Genomic DNA, 12,649 nt, shown 5'->3' with positions numbered 1-12,649 from the left:
ACATGTGGACAGGTGTGGGGTAGGAAATGGATCTGTCTGACATGTGGACAGGTGTGGGGTAGGAAAGGGATCTGTCATATGGGCAGGTGTGGGGTAGGAAAGGGATCTGTCTGACATGTGGACAGGTGTGGGGTAGGAAAGGGATCTGTCATATGGGCAGGTGTGGGGTGGGAAAGGGATCTGTCTGACATGTGGGCAGGTGTGGGGTAGGAAAGGGATCTGTGACATATGGGCAGGTGTGGGGTAGGAAAGGGATCTGTCTGAAATATGGACAGGTGTGGGGTAGGAAAGGGATCTGTCATATGGACAGGTGTGGGGTAGGAAAGGGATCTGTCTGACATGTGGACAGGTGTGGGGTAGGAAAGGGATCTGTCTGACATGTGGACAGGTGTGGGGTGGGAAAGGGATCTGTCTGACATATGGACAGGTGTGGGGTGGGAAAGGGATCTGACTGACATGTGGACAGGTGTGGGGTAGGAAATGGATCTGTCTGACATGTGGACAGGTGTGGGGGGGAAAGGGATCTGACTGACATGTGGACAGGTGTGGGGTAGGAAATGGATCTGTCTGACATGTGGACAGGTGTAGGTTAGGAAAGGTAGGAAAGGGATCTGTCTGACATATGGGCAGGTGTGGGGTGGGAAAGGGATCTGTCTGACATGTGGACAGGTGTGGGGTAGGAAAGGGATCTGTCATATGGGCAGGTGTGGGGTAGGAAAGGGATCTGTCTGACATGTGGACAGGTGTGGGGTAGGAAAGGGATCTGTCTTACATGTGGACAGGTGTGGGGTAGGAAAGGGATCTGTCTGACATGTGGACAGGTGTGGGGTAGGAAAGGGATCTGTCATATGGGCAGGTGTGGGTTAGGAAAGGGATCTGTCTGACATGTGGGCAGGTGTGGGGTAGGAAAGGGATCTGTCTGACATGTGGACAGGTGTGGGGTGGGAAAGGGATCTGTCTGTCATATGGACAGGTGTGGGGTAGGAAAGGGATCTGTCATATGGGCAGGTGTGGGGTAGGAAAGGGATCTGTCAGACATGTGGACAGGTGTGGGGTAGGAAAGGGATCTGTCAGACATGTGGACAGGTGTGGGGTAGGAAAGGGATCTGTCTGACATATGGGCAGGTGTGGGGTAGGAAAGGGATCTGTCTGACATGTGGACAGGTGTGGGGTAGGAAAGGCATCTGTCTGACATACGGGCAGGTGTGGGGTAGGAAAGGGATCTGTCTGACATATGGGCAGGTGTGGGGTAGGAAAGGGATCTGTCTGACATGTGGACAGGTGTGGGGTAAGAAAGGGATCTGTCTGACATGTGGACAGGTGTGGGGTAGGAAATGGATCTGTCTGACATGTGGACAGGTGTGGGGTAGGAAAGGTAGGAAAGGGATCTGTCTGACATATGGGCAGGTGTGGGGTGGGAAAGGGATCTGTCTGACATGTGGACAGGTGTGGGGTAGGAAAGGGATCTGTCTGACATGTGGACAGGTGTGGGGTGGGAAAGGGATCTGTCTGACATGTGGACAGGTGTGGGGTAGTTAAAGGGATCTGTCTGACATGTGGACAGGTGTGGGGTGGGAAAGGGATCTGTCTGACATATGGGCAGGTGTGGGGTAGGAAAGGGATCTGTCTGACATATGGGCAGATGTGGGGTAGGAAAGGGATCTGTCTGACATATGGGCAGATGTGGGGTAGGAAAGGGATCTGTCATATGGGCAGGTGTGGGGTAGGAAAGGGATCTGTCATATGGACAGGTGTGGGGTGGGAAATGGATCTGTCTGACATGTGGACAGGTGTGGGGTAGGAAAGGGATCTGTCTGACATTTGGACAGGTGTGGGGTGGGAAAGGGATCTGTCTGACATGTGGACAGGTGTGGGGTGGGAAAGGGATCTGTCATATTGACAGGTGTGGGGTAGGAAAGGGATCTGTCTGACATATGGACAGGTGTGGGGTAGGAAAGGGATCTGTCTGACATATGGACAGGTGTGGGGTAGGAAAGGGATCTGTCTGACATATGGGCAGGTGTGGGGTGGGAAAGGGATCTGTCTGACATATGGGCAGGTGTGGGGGGGGAAAAGGTATCTGTCTAACATGTGGACAGGTGTGGGGTAGGAAAGGGATCTGTCTGACATGGGCAGGTGTGGGGTGGGAAAGGGATCTGTCTGACATGTGGGCAGGTGTGGGGTAGGAAAGGGATCTGTCTGACATGGGCAGGTGTGGGGTGGGAAAGGGATCTGTCTGACATGTGGGCAGGTGTGGGGTAGGAAAAGGATCTGTCTGACATGTGGACAGGTGTGGGGTAGGAAAGGGATCTGACTGACATGTGGACAGGTGTGGGGTGGGAAAGGGATCTGTCAGACATGTGGACAGGTGTGGGGTGGGAAAGGGATCTGTCTGACATGTGGACAGGTGTGGGGTGGGAAAGGGATATGTCTGACGTGTGGACAGGTGTGGGGTAGGAAAGGGATCTGTCTGACATGGACAGGTGTGGGGTGGGAAAGGGATCTGTCATATGGACAGGTGTGGGGTGGGAAAGGGATCTGTCTGACATGTGGACAGGTGTGGGGTAGGAAAGGGATCTGTCTGACATGTGGACAGGTGTGGGGTAGGAAAGGGATCTGTCTGACATATGGACAGGTGTGGGGTGGGAAAGGGATCTGTCTGACATGTGGACAGGTGTCGGGTAGGAAAGGGATCTGTCTGATGCCCTGCCCCCCCCCCTCTAACCACTAGGCTACCCTGCCCCCCCCTCTAACCACTAGGCTACCCTGCCCCCCCCTCTAACCACTAGGCTACCCTGCCCCCGTGCTCTAACCACTAGGCTACCCTGCCCCCTCTACACTCTAACCACTAGGTTTGGAATTGGAGAAATAAGGTAAGACGAAAATATTTTTAGAGTTGGAAGGGCTATTTATAGAGCCGTTTGGGATTTTACTGAGAAAACAAATACAGGGCTACAAATATCAAATATTAACAAATAAATAAATAACAAATATAGTACTGTAATCACATCTAAATTATTATGTTTTGTCATTGAATCGACTAGCCCACTAACCACATGCTAAATGTCTAGGGCTATGAATTAGGCAGCTAGTTGGCTATTTGCTAACAGGCAAATTATGCTTTGACCCCAGCCAACTGAGCTACAAGCTCAGGGGGAAAAAATTGTCTGGGGGCCAAACCTAGTTGCCAACCCCTTGTATATTTAAGCAATAAGTCCCAAGGGGGTTTGTGGTCTTTAATCACGACACAACGCGGAGTGCCTAGATACAGCCCTTAGCCGTGATATATTCGCCATATACCACAAACCCCCAAGGTGCCTTATTGCTATTATAAACTGGTTACCAACGTAATTAGAGCAGTAAAAAGTAATGTTTTAACATACCTAGTGCTGTGGCGGTCACACAATTTTGTCAGCTGGTGATTGTCAAGCAAAGTACTGTCGATCTCACGGTAAATGCCCGTTAATTAACATAAGCACATTGATCATATCCTGACTTCCACACACAACCTACAAGCCTCTGATGCAGACCGTTGGAACATCTACACAAGACTAATAAATTCATTTAATATAGCCTCCACAATAAATCCATGTAATATGTAACCTACATCTTCACAATAAATATATTATTTAGACGGGTCTAAAGAATCATATGAAGAAAATGAAATCTATTTCAGAAGAACAGAATAGCATCCTTATGTCAGGTCCTGATGTGGCTAGTCCTTATGGCTGTGGGGCTGCACTAGTTCATTTAGCAGGTCCTGATGTGGCTACTATTCCAAATGGCTGTGGGCTGCACTAGTTCATTTAGCAGGTCCTGATGTGGCTACTATTCCAAATGGCTGTGGGCTGCACTAGTTCATTTAGCAGGTCCTGATCTGGCTGTGGGGCTGCACTAGTTCATTTAGCAGGTCCTGATCTGGCTGTGGGGCTACACTAGTTCATTTAGCAGGTCCTGATGTGGGTAGTCCTTATGGCTGTGGGGCTGCACTAGTTCATTTAGCAGGTCCTGATCTGGCTAGTCCATATGGCTGTGTGGCTGCACTAGTCCATTTAGCAGGTCCTGATGTGGCTAGTCCATATGGCTGTGGGGCTGCACTAGTTCATTTAGCAGGTCCTGATCTGGCTAGTCCATATGGCTGTGGGGCTGCACTAGTCCATTTAGCAGGTCCTGATGTGGCTAGTCCATATGGCTGTGGGGCTGCACTAGTCCATTTAGCAGGTCCTGATCTGGCTAGTCCATATGGCTGTGGGGCTGCACTAGTCCATTTAGCAGGTCCTGATCTGGCTACTATTCCATATGGCTGTGGGGCTGCACTAGTTCATTTAGCAGGTCCTGATGTGGCTAGTCCTTATGGCTGTGGGGCTGCACTAGTCCATTTAGCAGGTCCTGATCTGGCTAGTCCATATGGCTGTGGGGCTGCACTAGTTCATTTAGCAGGTCCTGATGTGGCTAGTCCTTATGGCTGTGGGGCTGCACTAGTCCATTTAGCAGGTCCTGATGTGGCTAGTCCTTATGGCTGTGGGGCTGCACTAGTTCATTTAGCAGGTCCTGATGTGGCTAGTCCATATGGCTGTGGGGCTGCACTAGTTCATTTAGCAGGTCCTGATGTGGGTAGTCCTTATGGCTGTGGGGCTGCACTAGTTCATTTAGCAGGTCCTGATCTGGCTAGTCCATATGGCTGTGGGGCTGCACTAGTTCATTTAGCAGGTCCTGATCTGGCTAGTCCATATGGCTGTGGGGCTGCACTAGTTCATTTAGCAGGTCCTGATCTGGCTAGTCCATATGGCTGTGGGGCTGCACTAGTTCATTTAGCAGGTCCTGATCTGGCTAGTCCATATGGCTGTGGGGCTGCACTAGTTCATTTAGCAGGTCCTGATGTGGCTAGTCCATATGGCTGTGGGGCTGCACTAGTTCATTTAGCAGGTCCTGATGTGGCTAGTCCATATGGCTGTGGGGCTGCACTAGTTCATTTAGCAGGTCCTGATGTGGGTAGTCCATATGGCTGTGGGGCTGCACTAGTTCATTTAGCAGGTCCTGATCTGGCTACTAGTCCATATGGCTGTGGGGCTGCACTAGTTCATTTAGCAGGTCCTGATGTGGCTACTATTCCATATGGCTGTGGGGCTGCACTAGTTCATTTAGCAGGTCCTGATGTGGCTACTATTCCATATGGCTGTGGGGCTGCACTAGTTCATTTAGCAGGTCCTGATGTGGCTACTATTCCATATGGCTGTGGGGCTGCACTAGTTCATTTAGCAGGTCCTGATGTGGCTACTATTCCATATGGCTGTGGGGCTGCACTAGTTCATTTAGCAGGTCCTGATGTGGCTACTATTCCATATGGCTGTGGGGCTGCACTAGTTCATTTAGCAGGTCCTGATGTGGGTAGTCCTTATGGCTGTGGGGCTGCACTAGTTCATTTAGCAGGTCCTGATGTGGCTACTATTCCATATGGCTGTGGGGCTGCACTAGTTCATTTAGCAGGTCCTGATGTGGCTACTATTCCATATGGCTGTGGGGCTGCACTAGTTCATTTAGCAGGTCCTGATGTGGCTACTATTCCATATGGCTGTGGGGCTACACTAGTTCATTTAGCAGGTCCTGATCTGGCTACTATTCCATATGGCTGTGGGGCTGCACTAGTTCATTTAGCAGGTCCTGATCTGGCTACTATTCCATATGGCTGTGGGGCTGCACTAGTTCATTTAGCAGGTCCTGATGTGGCTAGTCCATATGGCTGTGGGGCTGCACTAGTTCATTTAGCAGGTCCTGATGTGGCTAGTCCATATGGCTGTGGGGCTGCACTAGTTCATTTAGCAGGTCCTGATGTGGCTAGTCCATATGGCTGTGTGGCTACACTAGTTCATTTAGCAGGTCCTGATGTGGGTAGTCCATATGGCTGTGGGGCTGCACTAGTTCATTTAGCAGGTCCTGATGTGGGTAGTCCATATGGCTGTGGGGCTGCACTAGTTCATTTAGCAGGTCCTGATCTGGCTGTGGGGCTGCACTAGTTCATTTAGCAGGTCCTGATGTGGCTACTAGTCCATATGGCTGTGGGGCTGCACTAGTTCATTTAGCAGGTCCTGATGTGGGTAGTCCATATGGCTGTGGGGCTGCACTAGTTCATTTAGCAGGTCCTGATCTGGCTAGTCCATATGGCTGTGGGGCTGCACTAGTTCATTTAGCAGGTCCTGATCTGGCTAGTCCATATGGCTGTGGGGCTGCACTAGTTCATTTAGCAGGTCCTGATGTGGGTAGTCCATATGGCTGTGGGGCTGCACTAGTTCATTTAGCAGGTCCTGATGTGGGTAGTCCATATGGCTGTGGGGCTGCACTAGTTCATTTAGCAGGTCCTGATCTGGCTAGTCCATATGGCTGTGGGGCTGCACTAGTTCATTTAGCAGGTCCTGATGTGGGTAGTCCTTATGGCTGTGGGGCTGCACTAGTTCATTTAGCAGGTCCTGATGTGGGTAGTCCATATGGCTGTGGGGCTACACTAGTTCATTTAGCAGGTCCTGATGTGGCTACTAGTCCTTATGGCTGTGTGGCTGCACTAGTTCATTTAGCAGGTCCTGATGTGGGTAGTCCTTATGGCTGTGGGGCTGCACTAGTTCATTTAGCAGGTCCTGATCTGGCTAGTCCATATGGCTGTGGGGCTGCACTAGTTCATTTAGCAGGTCCTGATGTGGGTAGTCCATATGGCTGTGGGGCTGCACTAGTTCATTTAGCAGGTCCTGATGTGGGTAGTCCTTATGGCTGTGGGGCTGCACTAGTTCATTTAGCAGGTCCTGATCTGGCTAGTCCATATGGCTGTGGGGCTGCACTAGTTCATTTAGCAGGTCCTGATGTGGGTAGTCCATATGGCTGTGGGGCTGCACTAGTTCATTTAGCAGGTCCTGATGTGGGTAGTCCTTATGGCTGTGGGGCTGCACTAGTTCATTTAGCAGGTCCTGATCTGGCTAGTCCATATGGCTGTGGGGCTGCACTAGTTCATTTAGCAGGTCCTGATCTGGCTAGTCCATATGGCTGTGGGGCTGCACTAGTTCATTTAGCAGGTCCTGATGTGGCTAGTCCATATGGCTGTGGGGCTGCACTAGTTCATTTAGCAGGTCCTGATCTGGCTAGTCCATATGGCTGTGGGGCTGCACTAGTTCATTTAGCAGGTCCTGATCTGGCTACTATTCCATATGGCTGTGGGGCTGCACTAGTTCATTTAGCAGGTCCTGATGTGGCTAGTCCTTATGGCTGTGGGGCTGCACTAGTTCATTTAGCAGGTCCTGATGTGGGTAGTCCATATGGCTGTGGGGCTGCACTAGTTCATTTAGCAGGTCCTGATGTGGGTAGTCCATATGGCTGTGGGGCTGCACTAGTTCATTTAGCAGGTCCTGATCTGGCTAGTCCATATGGCTGTGGGGCTGCACTAGTTCATTTAGCAGGTCCTGATGTGGGTAGTCCTTATGGCTGTGGGGCTGCACTAGTTCATTTAGCAGGTCCTGATGTGGGTAGTCCATATGGCTGTGGGGCTGCACTAGTTCATTTAGCAGGTCCTGATGTGGGTAGTCCATATGGCTGTGGGCTGCACTAGTTCATTTAGCAGGTCCTGATCTGGCTACTATTCCATATGGCTGTGTGGCTGCACTAGTTCATTTAGCAGGTCCTGATGTGGGTAGTCCTTATGGCTGTGGGGCTGCACTAGTTCATTTAGCAGGTCCTGATCTGGCTAGTCCATATGGCTGTGGGGCTGCACTAGTTCATTTAGCAGGTCCTGATGTGGGTAGTCCATATGGCTGTGGGGCTGCACTAGTTCATTTAGCAGGTCCTGATGTGGGTAGTCCTTATGGCTGTGGGGCTGCACTAGTTCATTTAGCAGGTCCTGATCTGGCTAGTCCATATGGCTGTGGGGCTGCACTAGTTCATTTAGCAGGTCCTGATGTGGGTAGTCCATATGGCTGTGGGGCTGCACTAGTTCATTTAGCAGGTCCTGATGTGGGTAGTCCTTATGGCTGTGGGGCTGCACTAGTTCATTTAGCAGGTCCTGATCTGGCTAGTCCATATGGCTGTGGGGCTGCACTAGTTCATTTAGCAGGTCCTGATGTGGGTAGTCCATATGGCTGTGGGGCTGCACTAGTTCATTTAGCAGGTCCTGATGTGGCTACTAGTCCATATGGCTGTGGGGCTGCACTAGTTCATTTAGCAGGTCCTGATGTGGCTAGTCCATATGGCTGTGGGGCTGCACTAGTTCATTTAGCAGGTCCTGATGTGGGTAGTCCTTATGGCTGTGGGGCTGCACTAGTTCATTTAGCAGGTCCTGATGTGGCTACTAGTCCATATGGCTGTGGGGCTGCACTAGTTCATTTAGCAGGTCCTGATCTGGCTAGTCCATATGGCTGTGGGGCTGCACTAGTTCATTTAGCAGGTCCTGATCTGGCTAGTCCATATGGCTGTGGGGCTGCACTAGTTCATTTAGCAGGTCCTGATCTGGGTAGTCCTTATGGCTGTGGGGCTGCACTAGTTCATTTAGCAGGTCCTGATCTGGCTAGTCCATATGGCTGTGTGGCTGCACTAGTTCATTTAGCAGGTCCTGATGTGGGTAGTCCTTATGGCTGTGGGGCTGCACTAGTTCATTTAGCAGGTCCTGATGTGGGTAGTCCTTATGGCTGTGGGGCTGCACTAGTTCATTTAGCAGGTCCTGATCTGGCTAGTCCATATGGCTGTGTGGCTGCACTAGTTCATTTAGCAGGTCCTGATGTGGGTAGTCCTTATGGCTGTGGGGCTGCACTAGTTCATTTAGCAGGTCCTGATCTGGCTAGTCCATATGGCTGTGGGGCTGCACTAGTCCATTTAGCAGGTCCTGATGTGGCTGTGGGCTACACTAGCTCATTTAGCAGGTCCTGATCTGGCTGTGAGCTACACTAGTTCATTTAGCAGGTCCTGATGTGGCTGTGGGCTACACTAGTTCATTTAGCAGGTCCTGATGTGGCTGTGGGCTACACTAGTTCATTTAGCAGGTCCTGATGTGGCTAGTCCATCTGGCTGTGGGGCTACACTAGTTCATTTAGCAGGTCCTGATGTGGCTACTAGTCCATATGGCTGTGGGCGACACTAGTTCATTTAGCAGGTCCTGATCTGGCTGTGGGCTACACTAGTTCATTTAGCAGGTCCTGATCTGGCTGTGGGCTACACTAGTTCATTTAGCAGGTCCTGATCTGGCTGTGGGCTACACTAGTTCATTTAGCAGGTCCTGATCTGGCTGTGGGCTACACTAGCTCATTTAGCAGGTCCTGATCTGGCTGTGGGCTACACTAGCTCATTTAGCAGGTCCTGATCTGGCTGTGGGCTACACTAGCTCATTTAGCAGGTCCTGATCTGGCTGTGGGCTACACTAGCTCATTTAGCAGGTCCTGATGTGGCTACTAGTCCATATGGCTGTGGGCGACACTAGTTCATTTAGCAGGTCCTGATCTGGCTGTGGGCTACACTAGTTCATTTAGCAGGTCCTGATCTGGCTGTGGGCTACACTAGCTCATTTAGCAGGTCCTGATCTGGCTACGCCATATGGCTGTGGGCTACACTAGTTCATTTAGCAGGTCCTGATCTGGCTACTAGTCCATCTGGCTGTGGGGCTGCACTAGCTCATTTAGCAGGTCCTGATGTGGCTAGTCCATATGGCTGTGGGCTGCACTAGTTCATTTAGCAGGTCCTGATCTGGCTGTGGGCTACACTAGCTCATTTAGCAGGTCCTGATCTGGCTGTGGGCTACACTAGTTCATTTAGCAGGTCCTGATCTGGCTGTGGGCTACACTAGCTCATTTAGCAGGTCCTGATCTGGCTACTAGTCCATCTGGCTGTGGGGCTGCACTAGCTCATTTAGCAGGTCCTGGTCTGGCTGTTGGCTGCACTAGCTCATTTAGCAGGTCCTGATCTGGCTGTGGGCGACACTAGTTCATTTAGCAGGTCCTGATCTGGCTCTGGGCTACACTAGTTCATTTAGCAGGTCCTGATCTGGCTGTGGGCTACACTAGTTCATTTAGCAGGTCCTGATCTGGCTGTGGGGCTACACTAGTTCATTTAGCAGGTCCTGATCTGGCTAGTCCTTATGGCTGTGGGCGACACTAGTTCATTTAGCAGGTCCTGATCTGGCTGTGGGCTACACTAGTTCATTTAGCAGGTCCTGATCTGGCTGTGGGCTACACTAGTTCATTTAGCAGGTCCTGATCTGGCTGTGGGCTACACTAGTTCATTTAGCAGGTCCTGATCTGGCTGTGGGCTACACTAGTTCATTTAGCAGGTCCTGATCTGGCTGTGGGCTACACTAGCTCATTTAGCAGGTCCTGATCTGGCTGTGGGTGACACTAGTTCATTTAGCAGGTCCTGATCTGGCTGTGGGCTACACTAGCTCATTTAGCAGGTCCTGATGTGGCTACTAGTCCATATGGCTGTGGGTGACACTAGTTCATTTAGCAGGTCCTGATCTGGCTGTGGGCTACACTAGCTCATTTAGCAGGTCCTGATCTGGCTGTGGGCTACACTAGTTCATTTAGCAGGTCCTGATCTGGCTGTGGGCTACACTAGCTCATTTAGCAGGTCCTGATCTGGCTGTGGGCTACACTAGCTCATTTAGCAGGTCCTGATCTGGCTGTGGGCTACACTAGCTCATTTAGCAGGTCCTGATCTGGCTGTGGGCTACACTAGCTCATTTAGCAGGTCCTGATCTGGCAGTTGGCTGCACTAGCTCATTTAGCAGGTCCTGATCTGGCTGTGGGCGACACTAGTTCATTTAGCAGGTCCTGATCTGGCTGTGAGCTACACTAGTTCATTTAGCAGGTCCTGATCTGGCTGTGGGGCTACACTAGTTCATTTAGCAGGTCCTGATCTGGCTGTGAGCTACACTAGTTCATTTAGCAGGTCCTGATCTGGCTGTGGGGCTACACTAGTTCATTTAGCAGGTCCTGATATGGCTGTGGGCTGCACTAGTTCATTTAGCAGACAAGATTTGCTTAGAATTCCGTGTAAATATTTTATAGTATGAAGAATACAATTGAACAAAGCTGAATAAATTAGAAATATTTTTTTCCAGACGATTAGGGTGTGTTCACATGCAGCTATTCTGTGTTGAGAGGTTAACAAATAAATAGTTATTCTTATACGCTTAATTTAGAGTTATTAATGTAACTTTAGTTGTTCTACAAACGTTGGGCTATATGTTTAGATTTAATAATACATGAGGCTTTAATGATGATTTGAAAGGCATGAGTTCTGCTTTGCTGTAGTGTGTACAGTCTCCGCCAAAAACAAGTCACCGATTTCACAATTTGAAAAGCACTTGATGCCTAGAATTTCACGCCGGCATCCGCTTTGTGGCCGTAACGCGGTCACTTTCACAAATGAAAACCGATTTGCTGGAAGGCACAAGTTATTGTTACAAGTAACTTTGTTAATGTGTCTCGTGCCAATTAAAGCTGCAATGTGTAACTTCTTTGGTGACCTGAGCAAATTCACATAGAAATGTTAGTTATAGAGCTGTCATTCTCATAGAACAGATCAATGTGCCCTATTTCTATGCTTAATGTTCTTAAGTCTACTAGCCTAATTACCGCGATTAAACGGTCACGTGGAATTTGACTGGCGTCATGACTGCTGGTATGGCGGTAATACCGTCACAGCCCGTGTCATACCCTGGCTGGCAGCAAATCAGCATTCAGAGCTCAAACCACCTAGTTTATAATGTAAATTCAATCACGATTATTCACCCAATCGGTGGATATTGTGCTGAACTTGAAGAACTCGTAGCTGTCTCGCTGAGGTAAAATTACACTATATACACAAAGTATGTGGACACCCCTTCAAATTAGTGGATGTTATTTCAGCCACACCCGTTGTTGACAGCTGGGGAAAAAAATCAAGCACACAGCCATGCAATCTCCAAAGACAAACAGTGACCGTAAAATGGCCTTACTGAAGAGCTCAGTGAAGCGTTACCGCTGCCCCCAGGGTCCAATGGCGGCGAGCTGTACGCCACTCCAGCCGACGCTTGGCATAGAGCGTGGTGGTCTTAGGCTTGTGTGCGGCTGCTCGGCCGCGGAAACCCATTTCATGAGGCTCCCGACAAACAGTTATTGCGCTGACGTTGCTTCCAGAGGCAGTTTGGAAATCCCTAGTCTGTTGCATCTGGGAACAGACGATTATTTACACTCTCCAGCTGTCCCGTTTTGTGATCGTGACGTCTACAATGTAAGTCGTTGTTGCTCCCGAGACCTTTCTGCTTCACAACAGCACTTAGAGCTGCCCAGGTCAACTAACTGACATTTTACTGACCGACCTGTAAAGCTGTCATCCTATGACAGCGCCATGTTAAGTCACGAGCTCTTCAGTATAGCTTTTGTAAAATTTAACTCAGCAAGTCAGTGAAGAACGAGTTCTTATTTACAATGACTGCCTTGTTCAGGGGGCAGAACAACATTTTTTTACCATGTCAGCTCGAGGATTCGATCTTGCAACTTTTCAGTTACTGGCCCAACGCTCTAACCACTAGGCTACTGACAATGTTTGTCTTTGGAGACTGCATGGCTGTGCAGGATTTCCTACACCTGTCAGAAGGGGTGTCCACACACAAAAGTAGATTATTCGACATCCTAAACCTCAGCCG

Source organism: Salvelinus fontinalis, chromosome 8 (genome assembly GCF_029448725.1).
Source record: "Salvelinus fontinalis isolate EN_2023a chromosome 8, ASM2944872v1, whole genome shotgun sequence".
Taxonomy (NCBI): Eukaryota; Metazoa; Chordata; class Actinopteri; order Salmoniformes; family Salmonidae; genus Salvelinus; species Salvelinus fontinalis.
Note: the sequence above shows the minus strand (reverse complement) of the source record.